At 33.9% G+C, this 21,033-nt stretch overlaps 1 long non-coding RNA gene across 3 annotated transcripts in view; it reads right to left on the bottom strand.

Moving 5' to 3' along the window:
• Positions 1-2,090: 2,090 nt before the first annotated feature.
• Positions 2,091-21,033, bottom strand: part of LOC115494974 (uncharacterized) — a 128,759-nt gene continuing 109,816 nt past the window's right edge. For all 3 annotated transcript variants that reach the window (XR_012055613.1, XR_012055614.1, XR_003960022.4), the window contains 3 exons: positions 19,567-19,774; positions 7,054-8,649; positions 2,091-5,230 (listed from right to left, as the gene is read on the bottom strand). This is a non-coding gene — a long non-coding RNA (uncharacterized lncRNA). The remainder of the gene's footprint in view (positions 5,231-7,053; positions 8,650-19,566; positions 19,775-21,033) is intronic.

Raw genomic sequence — 21,033 nt, forward strand, 5'->3', positions numbered from 1 at the left:
CTTTTAGAAAAAGTTTTGAAACAAAATAGTATATTTTACCTAACCAGTCAATTCCCCCCACCTCAAACATGCAAAATAGTCCACTATTATAAAACCCAGATAAAGAAATAAACCCAAACAGAAACATGTTGCCCATTAACAAAATAAAAATAATATTGGATCAATGCAGGCAGTTAACCTGTATTATAATCAAATCTGCAAGTGAGAGTAAACATATTAGAGTGGCTGTTTAAAATGTGTATTTATTGAATGACCAAAGTAAAATATCTTAGAATAGCATTCACATTACGCTGTTTGCTTGGAATAAGATGTCTCAAATATGGAATGTCTAACAGAGAAGAATATATAACATATTTTCTGTCTCTTAAACTTTCACTGTTAAGTAGCAGTTTGAATTGTGTATCCCTTTTTAAGTTCCTTTCTTTGCTTGTGCTGAAAATACTTCTTTCCTAATGCTCTTTGGCAATATATCTGAAAGAAAGGAAAGGACTGTGTCTATTTTTGTGTATGATCCAAAGTGTTGATGCATTCCAGATTTGCTTTCATTCTCATCTCAAAGCAAAATCATTATTTCTTCTATGTTCTTCATTTCTGGATGGACAAATATAAATAAGAATTTCCCAGTTTCCATCTTTTCCATTCATATACCTATGGGTGTTTATGAAGGTGTTCATGTGTGCATGTATATGCAGATTAGATTTCATCATGTGGATACTGTTCAGGGGTACACTAGATATATGATTTTATTACTTGTTTATCATACAAATTCCATCATCTGTTTCATGGACAAGCTTTTTGATAATTAGTTTGACATGCAAAGGTCAAAGCTTTTCTCATCCAGCTATCCCTGTTGTGGTTGCGGGGTGTAATTTATTAAATTTTAAAAGAGTAAGTTAAAAGCTCTTGTCTCCATCTTTGATTTGCCTGTGTGGTTAAAGCCATCAATGAAAAGTGAATTTGAGTTTAAGGTATCTATGAGAAATTGTTAAATTACAGTTTATGGTAAACCCAGACTCAGAGTTTTACATTCAAGCCTGTCACTTGTAGGCAAGATTCAAACAAAAGTGCTAGCTTTGTTTTCTTATATCTAGACCCCTGCTATCACATGTTCTTTCTGCCAGTCCTTGCTCCTCAGTGGAAGGACTCCTCACACTCTTTTCCTGCTACGTTGTGGGGTCCCTCCCATGGAGGTCATCTTCCACGAACTTGTCCTTCCCACAGGCTGCACTTATGCACAAACTGCTCCAGCCTGTGTCCCTTCCATGGGGTGCAGCTGGTCAGGATCAAACTGCTCTAGCATAGGTCCCCCCTAGAGTCACAATGTAGAGTCACAATGCCCTTTTCATAGGCTGCAGTCCTTCAAGGACAGCCTGCCCCAGTGTGGGTCCCTTTCAAGGTGAAAAATCCCATCAGGAAACCTGCCGTAGTATGTGAGTCCACAGGTCCTTGCCAGGAGCCTGCTCAGTGTGATCTTCCCCCACAGACCCCTGGTGGATCTCTGCATCCCCATGCTCCTCCATAGGCTGCACAGGAGCACATCTGCCTGTCCATGGGCTGCACCATGGGCTGCAGGGAATCTCAGCTCCCGTGCCTGGAGCGCCTCCTGCCCCTCCGTCACTGACCATGGTGTCAGACATAAGCTGGCATACGCAGATATAGCTGCTCCGCTCATATATGCTCACTCCTCTTTTCTGTCTGCAATTACTTCTGGGAAATATCTTTGGTTTTCTTCTTAAGTATGTAATTCCAGAGGTGCTACTGTCTTCTCTGAATGACTCCCCCTTGGCCAGCAGTGTCAGAGTTAGCTGGCACTGACTCTGTTGGACATGGCAGAAGCTTTGGGCACCTTCCCCCAGAAGTCCCCCCTGTAGCCACCCCTGCTACAAAAACACTGACACGCAAGTGCAATACATTAAGAAATGCACTTTATTCCCTTGAAAAATTTTCCCTGTGATGACACACAGAATAGTTTGGGTATAAGGAACAAACTGCCACAGAACATTTTCTCATAAAATTGGTCAAAACATATTTTTCCTCTTACTCAAAGTATTAGCTTGGTCAAGATATCTCATTAAGGTTTAGTCAATCCATTATTTATTATAAATTTTAAGCACAGCATAACTGTAAAAGTTCTTTCATTTCAAGCTTAAAATCTCTCATGAATGTGCAGTAATTCCAATGTAAATCAGCATGTTTATTTGGTTTAAAAATCAGACTAAGCTGCCCTGTGTATAGGTAAAGCTACACTCGAGATTTTACCAGTGTAATTATTTAATCAAAAAATCACATACCATCCAATTATTATTCTGCTAGTGAACATTTTCTATACAGATCAGACTTAATTCATTTTATTGGCAAGTAGAGCAAAGATGTCAGCTCTCCCTGTTGCTATAGACTTATGGACTGGAGCCATAAAAGTCCATTTAATCATCCAGCATATTTTTTTTTGCGTAATGAAAGATTCCAAATTAATTCCTGCTTGAGTTAGATCAGCATGGGGGAACTAACCTGCATTTAAGAATTTAAGAATAACAAATGCTTATCACTCGATTAAAATATGTCTCATGCTACTCTTAAAACTATTTTATTTATAATTTGAATATATCTATCTTCAACTGCAAGCCATCTGACACTACTATGTAATTTTTCTGATAGACAAACTACACTTTTGCCAATCAACTGCCCCCTTTCATTATAAAACCTATCAGCTAAGAAAATTAATTCTCCACTTCTTTCTCTATTTCTGCTGTTCCTCTTTTAATCTGTTCCATTTAAGACATCTTTGATGAGAACTACAAAACTAGGTGTTACTAAGATAAAATAACAGAAGTCTAAGACAAGACAGTTTGGAGATTTTCCAGAAACATTAGACTGCAGAAATTTTATTTATGAATTCACAGATTACATTCTTTCTAGGAGTTACAGCATAACAGTCAATGTATATTCTCAACTAATTATTCAAATTACTCAAAGTTATATCTCAGACCTCTGCTTTACATGATAGTGCCCATCCTGCTGCAAATAAAGCCTAAATTTTCTTTTATATATTTTTACTCTATGCTTAGATATAGTTAACCTTTTTTCATTGGTTAGATCAAAGCGTATTGAAAATCAGACTTCATTCAATCAGCATTACTGAGGAGTAATGCTTCCCTACCAGATACAGCATAGGTAACAAACAACAGAAAAACACAAAAATATATCAAATCTGACAGGGTCCTGATAGAAACTTAACTACTAAAAGTTTTTCAACTCTCAGTTGAAACTTTCTACCCAGGCAGTTTTACATCTATTTATTGTGTGTGAGACTGATTTTGTGCCCTCTTTTTTTTTTTATTAGACAGTGTCTGATATGATATCAAGAGAAAAACATGCGGTGCAATGGGTATATTTCATCAATCCCATTTTAATTGTTAACAAAGATTGTAGTGTTGAAAAAATTATCAAGTCAGTTTGATGAGATTTATTTTCCATAAACCCATTTTGACTGCATTAATTATATTTACCTCCTTTATCTCTTTATTAATCAAGTGTTCTCTGAGCCTCTTTCCATTACTTTCTCTAAGATCAATGTCAGACTGACAGGCCTAACATCACCCAGGTCATCCAACTCACCTTTCTTGAATGTTATCACAATATCATCTTTCTTTCAGTCTCTGGAGAACTGCCCCAGTGTTCCAAAACTTATAGAAAATCAATGTTAATAGCGCAGAATATTCATTGGTCAGATAATTGGCAGTGAGTTAAGTAAACTCTCTGATTAAAACCCATTAAATTTGAGCACAGGCAGCACAATATTAATCCAATTATCAAGGAAGAAGGAGTATACCTTTTTTCAAGTAATCTAAATGCAGCACGTGATATTCTTGTAAGAACAGAAAAAACATAAATGTGCTTATTAATGGATAAAACTTATAATTGTTTCTGACACACATAAAAACTCCTCCTTTTTAGTCTATACTGTCTACATTTCTCCATATGTACTCCTAATTTTCTCTAAAATGTCTAGCTTCTGATTTGTATTATTCCATTTGTAACACAGAAATTCCAAAGTAACATAGAGACATCTTAATTCATAATTTAGCTGCATTTTTTGGAGTCTCCATATATGGAGATATACAAACTAGATGTCCATATATGTCTTCAAGCTCTAAGTGCCCCTGCTTGATCAAAGGGCTGGACCAGATTCCCTCTGACAGTCCCCTCCCTACCTTAACTATCCTGTGATTCTATGGTTATATGGAGATAAAACTTAATACATTTTACTTACATCAAATATAACAATTTTTTTAGTAAGGAAGTTGACATTTATAATTTTTCTAGTTTCAATTAATATTTTAGTTTGATCTTTGAACTATATCCAGTGTTTGAAAGCTGCACTGAATTCCTCTTTTACATGCAGACGTTAGTTTTCCCGCCAAGTCCTGTAAATTAGCAGTTACAGCCAGTCACCCTCTTCAACAGAGCAATTGTTGTTGTTATGGTCCATGTCAGTTAAATATATTTTTAAATTCATAGACTAAATTCATTAGTTAATTGTTCTTCTGAGCTGTAACAGGGTACTTTTCAAAAGTTATCTCCGTTTTTCTGCCTACTCAGGTCTCTCCTTCAGAGACATTTATGAAATTTATTCAAGGATGAACTATGAAGATAACTTTACTTGAAAAGTTTGTCATGTTTATAGCTTTAATGCCAAGTGAAAATATGTCTATTTATGCAGAGAATATTACATGTAGAATATATATAAATATATATTTAAATAAAACATAGATAGGATATGGATTCAGTTCCTGATTTAGACAGTATATTTAAGTCCATACAAGCAGTTTTCTGCCTCTGTGCTAAATATATAGCTGTGTACTACCCAAACAGCCCAACAGGCTGATGTCAATGCTGTCTAAGAGCCTTCAGATTACTCAAGCCATGCACACAGATCTGACATGGTACTGACAGGAAAACCATGATCTCAAACCCCTAAAAAACACGTACTGAACACAGAGGGTACTGAGCCTTTAGCTACCGTAAGCAATGGAGTCCGTATTCAACACATGTCCAGTGCCATCCAAGATGTTCTAAGTCATTTCTTCCACAGGTTTTAGAAATCTTTAGAAATCTTGAAGTGTAGGGCAACGAAAAGTAGAATGAAGCTCTCAATCATCCAGGTTCTCCTTTTCTGGAGAGAGGTTCTCCTTTTCTGCTTCATTCTTCCATCATTTAAAGCATTTCACTCCTTTTGAAACAGAGAAAACACTCATTTTTCTTAAATTAAGATTTATATAGATTTACTCATAAGTATTTCTATGAAGCAAGCAAAACAATTTCTATGAAATTATCAACTAATTGAATGAATAATTCTTAGTAACATATATGCCTAATATTCTCTCCTTTGAACTCAAGGTGTTTTCTCTCACACATTTTCCCAGTACCCAAGAAAAGGTGGTTTTGGTGGAATTAAATTGTGCATCTTGACAGTGGCCTTTTTACTTAATTGATGTATATCTACAAAAGTTATTTATATATTTAATTTTCAAATAAAAGTTTTTGAGTAATGTAGCAGAGTATTTGAAGCAGTAGTTCAAGATTAATTTCTAATTTCAGCTTCCTGGAGAGGTTGCTTTTTTAGATAATGAAAACTGTCTTTTCTTATTATATGTCAATAGGATTTTTTTAATATTATAATTTTGGCATTTCAAATTCAGAATTTTCTTCTATCTCCATGTTTGCATTTTAATTGGATGAGACTGTCCAGCAGATTAGAACAAAAATGCCAACTTTTATTTCTAACCTTATTATTTAAAAACTCTGAAGAACCATATGACTATGGCATTACTGCAGTACTGTTGTTTCACTGCATAACCAAGACAGACAGAGTGAATTTACAGCTATTTGGAATATTTGACAAATACTAAAGGAAAATTGCTATATAAGCAATGTATAAATACAGTCAAGCAATTTATTTCTCATTTTCTAAAAGCAATTTGATAAGAAAATGTTTGCAGAATTAAGTGAATGGCTGCATTATACATGTTAGTAAACAGATTGGATTATTTCCTTCTTTCTCCTTGTGATAAGCAACTTTGCACTTCCCTAGGTGTGACTTTATTGGTGTATGAATAATTCAGCTTTTTCAACTAACTTATCTCAAGAATAAGTGCTATCCAACATTTTTTCATTCCCTTTCCTGATATGCCCTTTGTCAATTCTTCTTATGAAGTAAATTGTTGAAATATAGACAAAAGGGAGATAAAAATTCCTCAAGGCACAGTGAGTGAAACAAAGGAATATTCAGTTTGCAGAAGTTATTAGTGATTTATTCTTGACAGTTGTAATTGAATTAGATTTCTAGGGGAAATAGCAAATGTTGGTTAGGGATGACAAGCAGCTTTTTGACAGTTTTTGTAGCTTCAGCATACTGTATGAGTATATCAGTAATATATGAATGGATATTATATTACCAAATTCATTAGTTAAGGTCAACATTTATGCTTGTCAAGTAGTAAAAATTCAGGTTGAAATTATAACATTTCATATAGGCTATGATTTCATCATCCTTCTCGGATTTTCAGTGATACAGTGTAACAGAGACCTGGAATTCAGTACATGCGCAAAAATATTTTTAATAGATTGATCTATGTTCTGCAAAATGATTATTCAGGTCAACATTGCTATATGCAATAAAAAAGGAAGATATAATTGATTTCATGCTTAGATTTTCACATAATTTATTTTTTATTTGAATGAGAAAAACAAGGCTTTTTCCAACATTTTAATAGTATGTTCAACAAGTAAGAAAAGTCAGTAAGTCTCTCAGAGTTATTATTACTAAGATATAAGGGTTTCATATAGTGAAACCCTTGCATCATAGTAATAATTGTTAATAGCTAACAATTTAGCTGGAAATTAGAGTTTTACTGGTCATTTTCCTCAGCTTGTGAATTTAAAATATGTGCTTCAGTATCTCAAATGCATTTGGACATATAAAGAAACACACTGGTTTCCAGACATGTTTTAGATAACAGCTGTATGAAGCTACACTTCTCAGAGATAAGTTACCTTCTTTGCAGTCATAATAAATTATTCCCATTTGTTAAAGCTCATTTGAAAGTTCTTCTCCTTGTCTGTTCTTTTGGTGATATTCTGGAACCAAAATGTCTTCATATAAAAAAACTGCTAGCATTCCTTGACTTCCAAAACTCTCAAGACCTATGTTATATATATATCTGATGATGACTAATTATATACCCTAATTTGGCATATATAATAGAATATTAAAAGTCAAACAAAAACATTCTGCAGCACAGACTCTCTAAAGTCTTTGAACATGTTCACACATACATTTTACAATTCTTTCTGCATACTTCAACTGCTTAAAAGTTGACCTTACAGAAAGCCTTTGGGGTAAAATATGTGAATGTTAATAATCCCCTAAACACTTATTTACATTATAAACCTTAAAGCTTCAAAGGAACTTTCACAGTCTCCTCTCCCAAACATTTCAGTCCCATGTCCATTCAGCACTTGCTTTTATCATGCAAATTTTCAGACAGAAAGAAAATTCCAGTCTGAAAGAGACATTGGCACTTAGAACAAATATGTGTTTTGGTTTTTTCCCCCAGTGAGTGAGTAATGTTCTTTAATTTCAGCCTTTCTTAAGATAATTTCACTCACAATCTTACAGATTCTGGTTATAAAAGCCATGGATTTTGTGTGAGTCGTGCAAAGTTCACATGTTCAATACAAGCATGACAGAGCCTGGCTAGGGACACCATTCAGGAGGGAACTTCAGGGGTGCTTTGCACAAGACCAGTAGGCATAGTCTCTTCAATGAAAAGTTTACAATCCAATTTAAATCACAATGCTATAGGTGAGTATAACAGATTGAAGGAGAAAAGTGGGGATGAAATCCTGTTTAGAGCTGTTTGTCAGAAAATTTTTCAGAATATTTCAGTATTTTTTTAGAACGTTTTAAAGCTGTCAGAATATTTTTCATTGCAAAGTGTTGTTCCAATCACAATGTTTGTGTATGTGAGATTATGCAGCCTTAGATTAAATTTGAGTTGCAGGTATTTTCTAAATTAACCATCTCATAAAAAGTTCAAGTAGATTTTTTATTCTATATTATAATTTATTTTGTAATTTCTTTCATATTTGTACATTCTTTAGTATATTTATTAGTTTTATATTTTATGTGTTTAATAAGAATAATAGACAGTATTTAGTACCACTCCTAAATAGTATAATAAATAGCTTTAAAGTCTTACTGGCTTTTATGTAATCCTCTACATCTTCAATACTACCTTAATTGAAATATCTATTTTTCTAGATTAACTCATTTTCAGTTCATGTGATGTCATTGTTTCATTAGAGCACAAACAGGAGCTCTGCTCTAGAAAATAACATCTTCAGGTACTGACTGCAGGCATGGCTGTTTCATGTAGCTTATGTAGCAGTCTAGAATATTTTTGCAGGATATAAGAAATTATGTCATGTTCACAGCAGCTTTTTGAACCTACATTGTTAAGAATTTGGTCTCAAACATAAAAAGTTCAAAGCTGTGGCAAAAGCACACAAATTCTACTTATCTTTATCTACAGATGTACAGATCCTTGAAAATCCTTGCTGTTCAAGTGTGAGCTTCCTTTCAGAAACCTTTAATAGAAAATAAATAAGAGAGAGAAACAATTCTAAGGGAAGAACTTTGCCATATGCTCTCTCCTTGTAGCTCCATTTTCCTCTGATTGTCACACAGAAGAAGGTAATGTTTATTGTTTTATTTCTCTATCTTAGAAGAGAAAAATGCAATTAAAACCTCTTTCAACTTATCAGAAAGTTGAAAATTAAGCAAAATATAAAACACTGCATTACTTAGCTGTATCATGCACTGCATAAGATATTGTGATGTTTTATAGAAATCTCACAGAAAGAGAAAACATTCATATTATGCAACAAGAAATAAAACCAAACATACTTGGTTTACATTCTTCTAATTCACAAAGGATTTTCAATCGAAGACATAAATCATGAAGCATATTTCAGCATATTTAGAAAATTTAAAAAACACTTTTAAAGGGAGTTGTTTAAAGCTAAACTCATTGTATATAGTAAATTTAGCATTACGGGTTAAAAATAGAGATAAATAAATCAACTTACTCTGACTGCCTCCAAGCTGCAAGTTCCCTGCAATGACCTAGTCACAAAATTCAGTATTTGGAATATTCTTTGAAGTGTAGGTGGTATGTGTGAGCACGTAGATGTGAACTGTAATCTCTGTAGGAAACTCTCATTGCAGCGGTTTAGCATAAATTTTCTAAAATTCCAGATTGTGAGAAAATAGTACAGCTATTTTAAATATCTTTTTATTTCTGGTTTAGAAAATATCTAAAAGAATACTTTGATTTAGAACATGTTTGCTAGGAATATAAGGTTGATCCATTTTCAGCCAATATAGAAAATACATGTTACAACTTGTGATATCAGCAGTACCGTTTCAGTGTTACCACTTTTTATGTTTTCTGTACTTTATACTGGGGATAAAATTTAGTGTACTTTCAAATTTTTTTTATCATCTTGTATTCAGTGATTGCTGAGACAGAATTCTAAGTTTTTCAATTTTTTTAAGGTCTAAACTTATGTTACTTTCAATTGCTAGAATACACCATTGAAGGGAGTGATAGAAAAGATGAAATAGCTCTCTGAAAATGAAAATTGAAAAAAAAAATAGAGAGGTCTAAAAGGGTGAGGTTATAAGAGCAAACAACTCTGAACTACAAACATTTTTGAATAAAGAGATCTGCAGTAGAGGAGTGTGCATGCTGAAGTCCAATATCAAAGAAAATGTTGTCCTTCTGAGCACATTCAGTGCCTGACTTCGCCTGACTACCGGATGAAAAGAGAAATGGGCACTTTTATAATGTGCAAATATAGCTGCATTGCAGCTTTGAACTTATTGACCATTGTTCTTATTGTGAGACACTACTCATTGATTAATGAGGTTTGTTGGAAAATATTAAGTTAGTAACAAATAATTAGTGGAAGGAAATTATCAAGTTCTTCTGTATCTCTCTGTTCTCCATTTATTTAGTCAAGTTTAAATGCCTCTTAATTTAGCCTTGGCTCTCAAAATTATTGCTACAGTCATTCTAAATTTACTTTCCTGGGTAGTACATGTCACTCATCAGATTTCATATATGGTGTGTCCTACTGACAATTGTTCTTATTTTTGAAAAATATTTTGAGTTCAATGAACCATATCATGTTCATGATGGGCAGATTAATAATTTCTGTCACTTTATACCAAAATGAGAAATACTAGTTCTGAATATTTTAATTTATTTGTCTCTCCTGCAGGATATATTTCCCCAGCAAATTAATTTGTAATGCTTGTTTCTATTTTAGGCATTAAAACTAAAGATGTGAAAGGAGATGTCATGTGAAGAATTCAAATAATACTCTCCTTTCCAATCACAGCTCCAGCTGTGCAGTAAGTAGGGTAGCAGACAGAACAGTGACAGTAGACAATGCAAGTGGAATTGAAAAGAAACCTATTATCAGGAGTATCCTTTTACAGCATCAGGACTACAAGTTAAAGAGGATAGTACAGTACCTCTAAACATTAGAATGTGATGCTGACTTATAAGGTAGAACCCTTTCCAATTGATTTATGTCACCTTTTTCCTTATGAAATTCAAGGAATGTTTGTTCAAGGCTCATGCAGACCTGCACTGTCACCAGAAGCTGACTCTCCACCTGTTTGCTATACTATCACATAAGGGAGTGAACATTTTTTTCAGCAAGACTTCCACAATGTGAGAATTGATTCTCTTATCACATTCACATAATGAAATCAAGAAGAGAAAATAAATTGAAAAATTAAAAAAAAATCTCATATGATTTAGCGTGGAAAATATTGGAAATTCCTGATAAAATAAGTTTTATGTTGCAGTGGGTGAAAAAATATTAGAACACCTCTTCAGAAAGTTAACACATCCAAGAATTTTCTGCCTTCATACCCTGTAATTTAAAAATTATTTCCACTGCACTTGGAATTGAAGTAATGGTACTTGAACTGAGTGTGGGCAAACTAACTGGAAAAAATATTGACAGATAGAGGAAAACTGCATACAACCTTGTCAGCAGTGTGGCACAATATCAAATTTTGACTCTTATAGGTTGACTATATAGAATGGTAATTGTTAAACAGTTCCACAATATTTGATAACTTCGTTTACCCTATTTCACTTGTTTTGAATCAATGTAATTATATAGCAGCTATTGAAAAGGAAGTTTATCTCGGTATTTAAAATTTTTTCTTCCTCCAAGACATTTTTGATTGGATTTATAATAACTAGATAAATTCAATTTTCAAGTGAAGTTATTATAAAAGAGTAATTAATAACTGATAAGTATTTCTGTTACTGTTTCCGGACTTTTAACACTTGGAGTACCCACAATATCTGAGGCTCTGTTTTACAAAGCTTTAGCCAACAATTAACTTTCAAAATTAATTAGCCCACTATTTTAGATAAACTCTTAAAGCTTCATAGTAAAATACATCTGGCTTTCCATACTCCTAGGTACAGACAGCTTCAATTAATGCAATGCTACCTACGACTCCCAGAATTTTGCTGCCCTGCTTCCTGGTTAATTTCTTAGTTACATCTTAACTGCTCTTATGAACATGGATCCTTGATCTATACCTCAAGTTGTCAAAGCTGGGCAGTTTAGTTTAGCCAAGCTGTCTGTAGCTGTTCAGCATAAACATGAATTTCTCTGCCAAGGCAAATCACTTTTTCTCTCAAGCACAGAGAATGTCCTAGCTGAGAAACCAGACTAGAGAAAAACACACATGGGGTATGGTCCTCAGGCCTGACCTCTCAAGTAAGCTCAAAGTAAAATGGCCATAAGGATGTAGAAAAAATATAACTTAGTAGAAAAATACCAGATGAGTAGAATATTTTCTTGATTTTTTTTTTTTTATTCTCACCATGTGGGAAAACTCTTAAAAGTTGTTTACAGGTTTTAATTGTCTATTTTGACTCTTCAACCACTGATCTTTGCAGTGCTGCCCAGAATGAAAAGACAAAAGCTTTCCAAACAATATTGGGTGGTAAGATAAAAAGCAATTCTTTAATGAAATATTTTAGATGCACAAATAGAGCTATGCACACATATGATACAGGATTTCTACAGTTTTTATAAGGTAAATTAATTTGTCTATCTAGCAGGTACATCCAATAAGAGATCAGTCGCCCCAGCAACACACCCTTGGGTCAGCCCTTTGGAGCTAGTCCAAGGGCTTCTTTGTCCTATGTCTTGTTATGTCTTTCAAATTCTGGTGAAAAACAAAATGTCTTTGTTAGAAATTCTCTTCTTGGGAATAAGACTAAGCAGCAAGTGCTAGAAAGGGTTAGCTTATTGCTCTAAAATGTGAGATAGAACAGGAAAGGTACTAGAAACTATACAACTATATATTAAATATCTACAAAGCTACAAATATATGAAAAAGCTGAAAATCTAGTCATCAGCAGAGATGAAAAAATAAAAATAATGTAAAATGGAACATATTGAGAAAACTTTAACAAATGTTATGCATGAATAGTTAATAACTCTAGATGCCTTGTTTGCTTCAGACTGAGTAATCTATCCTCTACAGTAAAGTGTTGAATGTATTCTGCTATGGAACAGAGTTTTTTACCTCTAAAACTGATATAATCAGACTTTCAGTAGCTGTAAGTACCTGCTGAAAGAGTTTGTACATCCCTTCTTTGATTGATTATTTATAAGGGTAGTTTCAAGGCACTAGCATTACTGGTTCAAGAAACTTTAATAATTTACTTTCAAAATCAAAATCAAGTTATGTTCTTACCTAAAAATCATTCTTCTACTTTCTCTGTAATGGAAATTCATAAGATTCTGGAAGAGCAACTGAAAACACCACACTGGGATTAGAGAATGAGGAATTAATATGTCAAAGTGTGGGGGGACAGGGAAAGAGATTGGAGAATGTTTTCTCATCATGGGCCTATTACAAGCTAATACAACTTAAAAGACATAAGAAATAGTTACAGGTTTCCAAAAATCTGCTGTGAACAAGTAATCTGCTGAAAAGACAAAGAAAAGCAGATTTGCACAACAGTATTTTGGGCTGATTTTGGCAGATATACATTTGTCACAACTTCAGATGAAGACGCTGAATACCTACAGAAAAGAAGGGAGTTACCAATATTTATGGGAAAAAATGTAGCTATTATAGGGCTTCTTAGCCTGGAACAGAAAGGCATAACAAGAATCAATGCTGAAGTGAGAAAAATTGAAATTAGAAGTAAAGCACAATACATTTTAATAGTATTATTAACCTTGGTAACAAGCAACAAAGTGATAGATTCTGTGTCTGCTGATGTCTTTTAGTGAAGATTATATTTCTTGGAAGACAAGTATTAGCCAATGATCCATATCCAAATGCAGATTATCAAGTTCAGTGGAGGTTGTCTGAAATGTAATGGCCTGTGATATATAATACAACAGACTAGCTGATGCAACGATGCCTTCTGGCCTTGCGTACTTCAAATCAATAAACTTAAAATTGAAAAAAAAGGTGCAGAGCCACAGTTATGTTATATATGCTTTAACCTGTTCCTCCCTCATGAGCTTCCAAGGATATAGTATTTTAAATAACAGTTGTTACTTCTTAATATAATAAGAAAAATGCATTTTTCTTCTGAAATAAGGGTAAAAATCTGCTTCTGCTGACATTACTGGGAATCCTGATATCAATTCCAATTGAGCCAAAATTTCAACTTAAATCTCTAACTCCTATGGTCAAAAATAATATATACCCTGAAGTTCTAACATTAGTGAAGGGATTTGTCATGTGTTGTTTGAAACAACATCTAAACTCAAATATGTTAAAAAATATTTGAATTATATTTCTTAAGTGCCATATTTTTTAGTAAATTTGTGGAATTAAATGGACTGATTTAAAGCCTTTGGCTGCCTAGATCTTATAAATTTATTTGTAGTATGAACATGATTCTTTTAGTTGCAATTCAAGAACAAAGGAATTTAACAAGATGCATAACGAGTCCTGTGTCCTGTTTTGGTCAGGACAGAGTTAATTTTTGCACACTGTGTGTGTGGCTGTGGGCACTTCTAAGAGGTTATTCAAGACCATCCTACCTCATGGCTGGGGGGCTAGCAAGAAGGGGCTATGCATTGCCACTGGTAATGGTTATTATGTTAGGAAAATTGTATAGCTTTAGAAAGATTAATAGATTTTTTTAAACTATAAGATGGGATGCTGGTTTTTGTCATTTTTATTGGAGATGCTGACCCAGAAAATAAATGAACTCTAATGGCCAAGTTAAGAGATACTGTAAATAGAGAAAAAGAAGGGAGAAAAAAATAAATGACACGTGGGTGGAGAATTAAGAACAGGATAATTAACAATATTAAAAAATAAAAGAGAAAGCAACTGATATTGTTTAAAGACAAAGTCAGGCAAGATAAAAATAAAACTTACCCTCACCTGTCCTTCTCACCTCTCTTTCAGTCCAGTCAGTGTCATTAATTTTTAGCCTCCGATACTCTGCTGAGCATCTGATATTCATGTTCTAAAGAATCTTCATTAGATTGCATTTAAATCTCTATCTAAAGTATATGTATTTACATTAAAATTTTATAGAACATATATTGTGGATTTCTGAAGTTTTAACAAAGGTGTCCTGTCAGTCTTTTTTTAGATTCAGCCTTGTTGGCAACCTTGTTCTTTTTATACCTTTCCATTTTCACCAAGGGTAATTAACCTCTCTGTGTGGTGACAGTTTTGAAAAAATGTGAAGTTATTAATGACCATCATGATTCTATTAGAAATGCAAAAGATCAAATTCAGTAGGAAATTTCAATCAAAGCAGAAAAGGTAAGATGCTAAGCTTGACTTTTTTAGCATTTCTTCAAGACAGGTACATAAAGAATTTTGAAGAACAATAGCATAACCTTCATCAAAATTCCATGAGAACATTACTGTGTTCCTAGGATATACTGCAATGCAACACCTTGCAAATACTTGCACTCTGCTTAGGTATTCAGGGAGTATTTGATTGCTGCCAGTTTCATTTATCCTTAAGATATTCTACAAGAACATGGAAGAAAATATTATTTTAACACAATTCATATACATATATATGTATTTTTGTCAGTAGAATTTTGAGAACAATATTGAAATCAGCTGTTTTATTTATGTTTCATGTTGCAAAACTTGAAATACCTTTGTAGTCTGAAAGGCCTTATAAAGATGTAACTATCTGGAGAAGTGATAATGTCCATTTGTCTTATTAATTTTACTGAATTCCCTTCTTCCTTACATAGAAATTGGATTACCTGGCTGGGTTCTGAAAATACACACAAAGACAAGATCGAAGAACAGCATTCACCCCATCAATCCACAATGTTTTACGAGGCTTCAGGTTTACCATACTTTGTTTACAATTTTAAATCCTGCTATGGGATAGGAGTGACTTGCTAATGGAAGCTCCATTCACTGTATAATGGGACAATAACTATATAACTATATAATGGAAAATTTAGATGACTCTCTCATGATTTCATCAGACTGAAGGCTCTTTTATCATTGTGTAATACTGCATGTCTCCTAGCATATTCAAAACTGACCGATAGCTTCCTCTTCTGATTAGACAGGATAGAGTTCTTTGCAGATCAAATCCTGTTGGAGTTGCTACTCATACCCCATTTATCATACTGCTACCCTCTCAATTAATTAACTCACCGGTGTCAGCTAACAGTGCACTCAAAGCTCACAGTATGCTCTGCCTCTAAAGCCATGTTTTTTGTTTAGTATGCAGTATAATCTAAGCATGAGAAAATTAAAAAGCATTCAAATTCTATTTTCTTTAATTACATATATCGAAAAATGTAGCAATCAGTATTCTTTTCGTTTGTGAGTAAAAAAAATCAGCAAAATAATTTAAATTATTATTTATTTTAAATACTACTAATTGAATTTATTCTCAGCAAAACCTTCAGCTAATCATGGAAAATAAGCAGAAGGACAAAGAGAAACAATTTTAAATTTATAATACACATTTCTGATAGACAAGCAAGCAAACAGTAAAACAAGTATAATTCCTGAGCTTTGAAAAGAAAAGGAAAGGGATTCTTGATGCATCAGACTAACCCTTCTGTAAACACTACCACACTTGGTAAACCAAAACTATTTTCAATATATTAGAAATCTTTTCAACTTTAGAGGTAATTTGGCACTGGATTGATACACTAATCAGCCTTCATCATGATATTTTATGACCAACAGTTTTGAATGTAACAGTTGTCTAAAAACTGGCTTGATCAGTCAAAAGTAAAGTATCAATTAAATTAAAAGGTGTCTTAAAAATAACAAGCAGTGTTTAACTTTCTAGAATTTTTTTTTATCAAAAGTGGTAATTATTACAGTATTCAGTATTTGGAGAAAGTAGGTGAAACTGTTCCTTAAATATTGAGAAATTTAAAGGCAAGTTACTTCTTAAAGTTCAGCTAGGATTGGGAAAAAAAGGATTTTTAATATATAAACAAAAGTCTCCAGTGAGCTATATAGTCTATATCTATAACATTCCCAGTCACACATACAGCATGATTCTTGTAGTACTTTTTGGAAAAAATGGAAGTGTGCTCCATTTTTTGGCCAATAGTAGTCCAACAGTAAAGAGCTGGGTATGCAAACACAGAACAGAGGCACATTCTAAAAAGAGCTATGAATTCTAAGCCCTCAGAGGTCCTACAAGACAACTATCTCAGGTCCTTCACACGCCTTTATTTACTTAGCTCAGCAAGTGCTACTGCAGAGCTAGGCAGGTAGCAGAAAGGTAGGAGATATCCAAGAGATTTCAGCTCTCTGACAACATAGATGCTGCCCAAAGGCACCCTATCTCATTGCTCAATCTGTTTGACCAGGAAGCATTAGCCTGAATAAATTTTCTAAGCTGCAGCTTGACAAGGGAGCTAAATATGTCCAAAGGCTGGCTTACATATTCCGGCTACATCCAATAAATCTATTGCTTCTTGAAAAATTTGCTCCACTTACATACCTTAGGCTACTGCAGTTAGGGTACTGCTTCAAAAGCAGTTCTCTAGCTGCCTCACAGATATACCTGGGGTATCTTTAATCAAGATAGGTTTCACTGGTGCTCATAGCCGTGAAAGAAGAGCACAGGCTTCATCATACTTCTTCCTAAACACAAAAGATTTTAAACCGGTATGTTTGAAACACACATCAGAGTGACTGCTGGGATCCCCGTTCCTGAACTAAGCACAAAGGTAGGAACATGTCTTCTACAACATTTGTTATTGCTATCCTTATTATTATCATCATAATCATTGGCATCATTTGCAACTCAGTCAGAAGAAAATGTACCACACTGCACTCCACAACTCCAGAGGTGAGGAGCTGCAACACCTCTGTGTCCCTGGTCCAACCAGCAGTGGGGGTGTGCTCGCAGCAGGCACAAACACACAGCACTTATGTGAACCATGTATGTATTCACCACCCACACAGATCCCAGACAGACAGAACATGCAAATGGGCACAAACAGCACCAACAGCCTTGGAAGGATGGAGATCCACATATATACAAATATATATTAATAATATATTAGACATATAATTAAATATAATTAAAATGTATAATAATATTTAATTATATTATTGTGTTATATGTAATTATATATATTCATTATATAATTATATTCGATATTAATTTTTAATTTAAAGATTCTTTTTTATTTTATTCTCCATCTCACAATCTGATGTCTTTCCTCTCTTTCATTCTTTTTCTTTCATTCTTTTTCTTTCTTTCTTTCTTTCTTTCTTTCTTTCTTTCTTTCTTTCTTTCTTTCTTTCTTTCTTTCTTTCTTTCTTTCTTTCTTTCTTTCTTTCTTTCTTTCTTTCTTTCTCTCTTTCTTTCTTTCTCTCTTTCTTTCTTCCTTTCTTTCTTCCTTCCTTCCTTCCTTCCTTCCTTCCTTCCTTCCTTCCTTCCTTCCTTCCTTCCTTCCTTCCTTCCTTCCTTCCTTCCTTCCTTCCTTCCTTCCTTCCTTCCTTCTTTCTCTTTCATCTCAATAAGCTAAGAACACTTAAATGCTAATCACAATTTTGATCACTAATTACCTATCAGAAAGTTTAGCATGATGATCACCAGGATGTGCAAAGAAGGTTTTTATGGCCAGCAAGAGATGCAGAAATTCAAAATAAGATACTCTGCAGAGCAGCAAAAAAAGATGAGAGAGTGACAGATTAAATATATAAATTAACTACTCTAAATAAAGGAGGCAATGTTGATGTAATAAAACTTTCTTTTCAATATGCACTTATATTCAATTAGGGACACCAATAAAAAGAATATGTTGTAAAAGTCCAACAGATGCCTTGAGGCAAATAAAACTCCCAAATGTCATCTTCACAGATGAGACAATAGTTCCAATATTGTATATTTCCCATGGAGAGACACAGGTCCTTTAAAGTGTGACCAAAATTCTTCCTGTAAAAATATGTGTCAGAGGATTTTGAGACAGGGAAAGGTTGTATAAATATCTGGCTTGCTCTGTGGTTTTGTGCAATGTTTCCAATTTTCCCATTCAGAAAATACAGTTTGTGTACAGATGACTTTTTGTACATATTTCAGATATGATGATATTATAATACAGGATATGTGGACTAATATTGAACTGTAATGGCTAAAATAGCAAATTCTGCTAAATAATCTTTCCTTGTAGCTTTGAAGTCAATGAACCAAAGTTTATTTGGACTGTAATATTCAGTGAAACTCAAAGAATTTTACAGGAAGTGCAACACAGAAATAGGGAGGGTTAGTGCAGAAAAATCTTACTCTTCTAAAAATATATAGCATTTTAAGCCCAAGGAAGCAACCATGTTATACTGTTTGACATTAAATTCTTGGACCAGATTCCTACCTATTGTAGTCTAATAGAATTGCAATTTATACAGAGGTGAGGTAGTTTTATGTTCTGCCGTACAAATCATTAGCAGTAAATATTATGTAAATTAAAAAGGATAGAAGATAGCATAAACTGCAGGCCCAAGTAAAGGCCTTCAAAATACTTAGAGTATGTGTATAAATCTGAACAAATAAATTAGCAAATCATGAACTAAAATTGCTCACTTGCATCCACTAGGAAAGAAAAAAAAAATGCCAAAACAGAAGTCAAAACCAAAACATTTTCCTAGATAAAACTGAATGTATAACCAATAAACTTTAGAGAGAAATGGCTGGTAAAAGGACTGCAAACAACACATTGGCTAGTGGTTATTGCATCCATCTTTTTCTTCTATGATGGAAAAGAATTTTTGCTGATTGTGTTTGAGAAGGACATGGATGGCCTGAATCTCCACAATTTGGTGATTATGTTTTCTTACATTTGGGGTTTGACTTCCACAAAGATTTTTACTTTCATTTTTTCCTCTTTTCATTCATGGGTGCAGGGAAATACATCATTAGTGTATTCAGACAGTAAAATCATCAGATCCATATCTCCAAATTTCACCTGTATTTCTTCTCTAAACAAGGACACTGTGCACGTGCTGCAAAGGTATTTGCCATCCATTGAAGCAGAAATTCTGGAGTCCCTTAAGCAGTCAGGAAAGTCGTAGGGGGTGGAGGAGGTGATAAAGGCTTGTCACTCATCTGAAGAGATTGCCTTCCCAGGGTGAGTTCCCAAACAACAAAGACAGCAATTCTAGGGCTAATAATGCCTATGGAGAGTAAAGAAGAACAGATGAAGTATTATGATATTTAGAAATACAGATGTATTTACATGTTTTCACTAGAGGTACTGCAAAACCATTGAATAAATATAAGATAACAGGCTAGAAAGACTGATCTGGAAGCACTCAAGGACAACTGAATCTGCAAACCAAATGCCAAATAAAAATATGAGCTTCAGTTCTGTGTGCTAAAATACAAGATACAAACATAGTTACTGAGACATAATGTACACAGCCATTAAAGTTTTCCACTGAATCATGTCTGTGCCATAACTAGGAAAGAGCTGCTGCGAACATTGGACTTTTGTGAGGCAGAAGCTCTCTTTTTCCTAGTAAGGTGGAGTAATACAGTATTAATATAGTGTGTTTCCCACCTAAGGAGTTTGAAAAAAACCTTACGGAGGCCTAGTAGTATCAAGATACTGATTCATTATTTTACAACTCAGTATACTCTGAAGTTTCCCCTCAAAAATGACACAAAATTCTGAAGAAAATGTCTCTTATCTCCATCTTGCCATTCCCAAATGTAACTCCCAGGACACACTTTACTCAACAAAGGTTCACTGAAGATACATGACAATTGCAATATATTACCATATCACACTATTCTATCATATACATTTTAGATACATATATTTAGAATCCCACCTTCTAAGTAATTCTGGGAATGTAGACATTTCTACTCTTTTGCTATATGTTTCTACACTTGTTTATTAGTAGTTTCATTGCTACTGAAAAAGATTGGATTGACAGCCCCAGAGAAGTAAACCCTACACAGAAAAGTGATAGGGTCAACAGATTTCTCTGCACTGGCTCAGCAGAGTGCTTTGGTGTTAACTCATAAAAGAAGGTCAGTTCCATTGACCACTTAGTTTTTAGCCTTTCTGATCAAGCTGCCAAGTTTGCCAATTAGTGCTAGTTGCACTCAATATGATCTATGATCTGCTTTCTAACATAAGCAGGCTGTTACACAAATCTGCTTCACATAGGCAACCAAAACCAAATGTTTCAGCATTTTAAAATCATTTGTAAACTAAGCATTATTTGCATTGACAACTAAAAAGAGAAGCTTTGAAATGCACCCATATACATATCTATATATTTAACATATATATATATATATATATATATTACACACACATATGAATGTTTTGGTGAATTCTGAAAAAACTCCCTGTTTACCCACAGCACATTATCCATTTTAATATAAATGAATCACTTCTGGAATCTGTAACGCAGTTAAGAAT

The sequence above is a fragment of the Taeniopygia guttata genome, chromosome 4 (assembly GCF_048771995.1).
Source record: "Taeniopygia guttata chromosome 4, bTaeGut7.mat, whole genome shotgun sequence".
NCBI lineage: Eukaryota > Metazoa > Chordata > Aves > Passeriformes > Estrildidae > Taeniopygia > Taeniopygia guttata.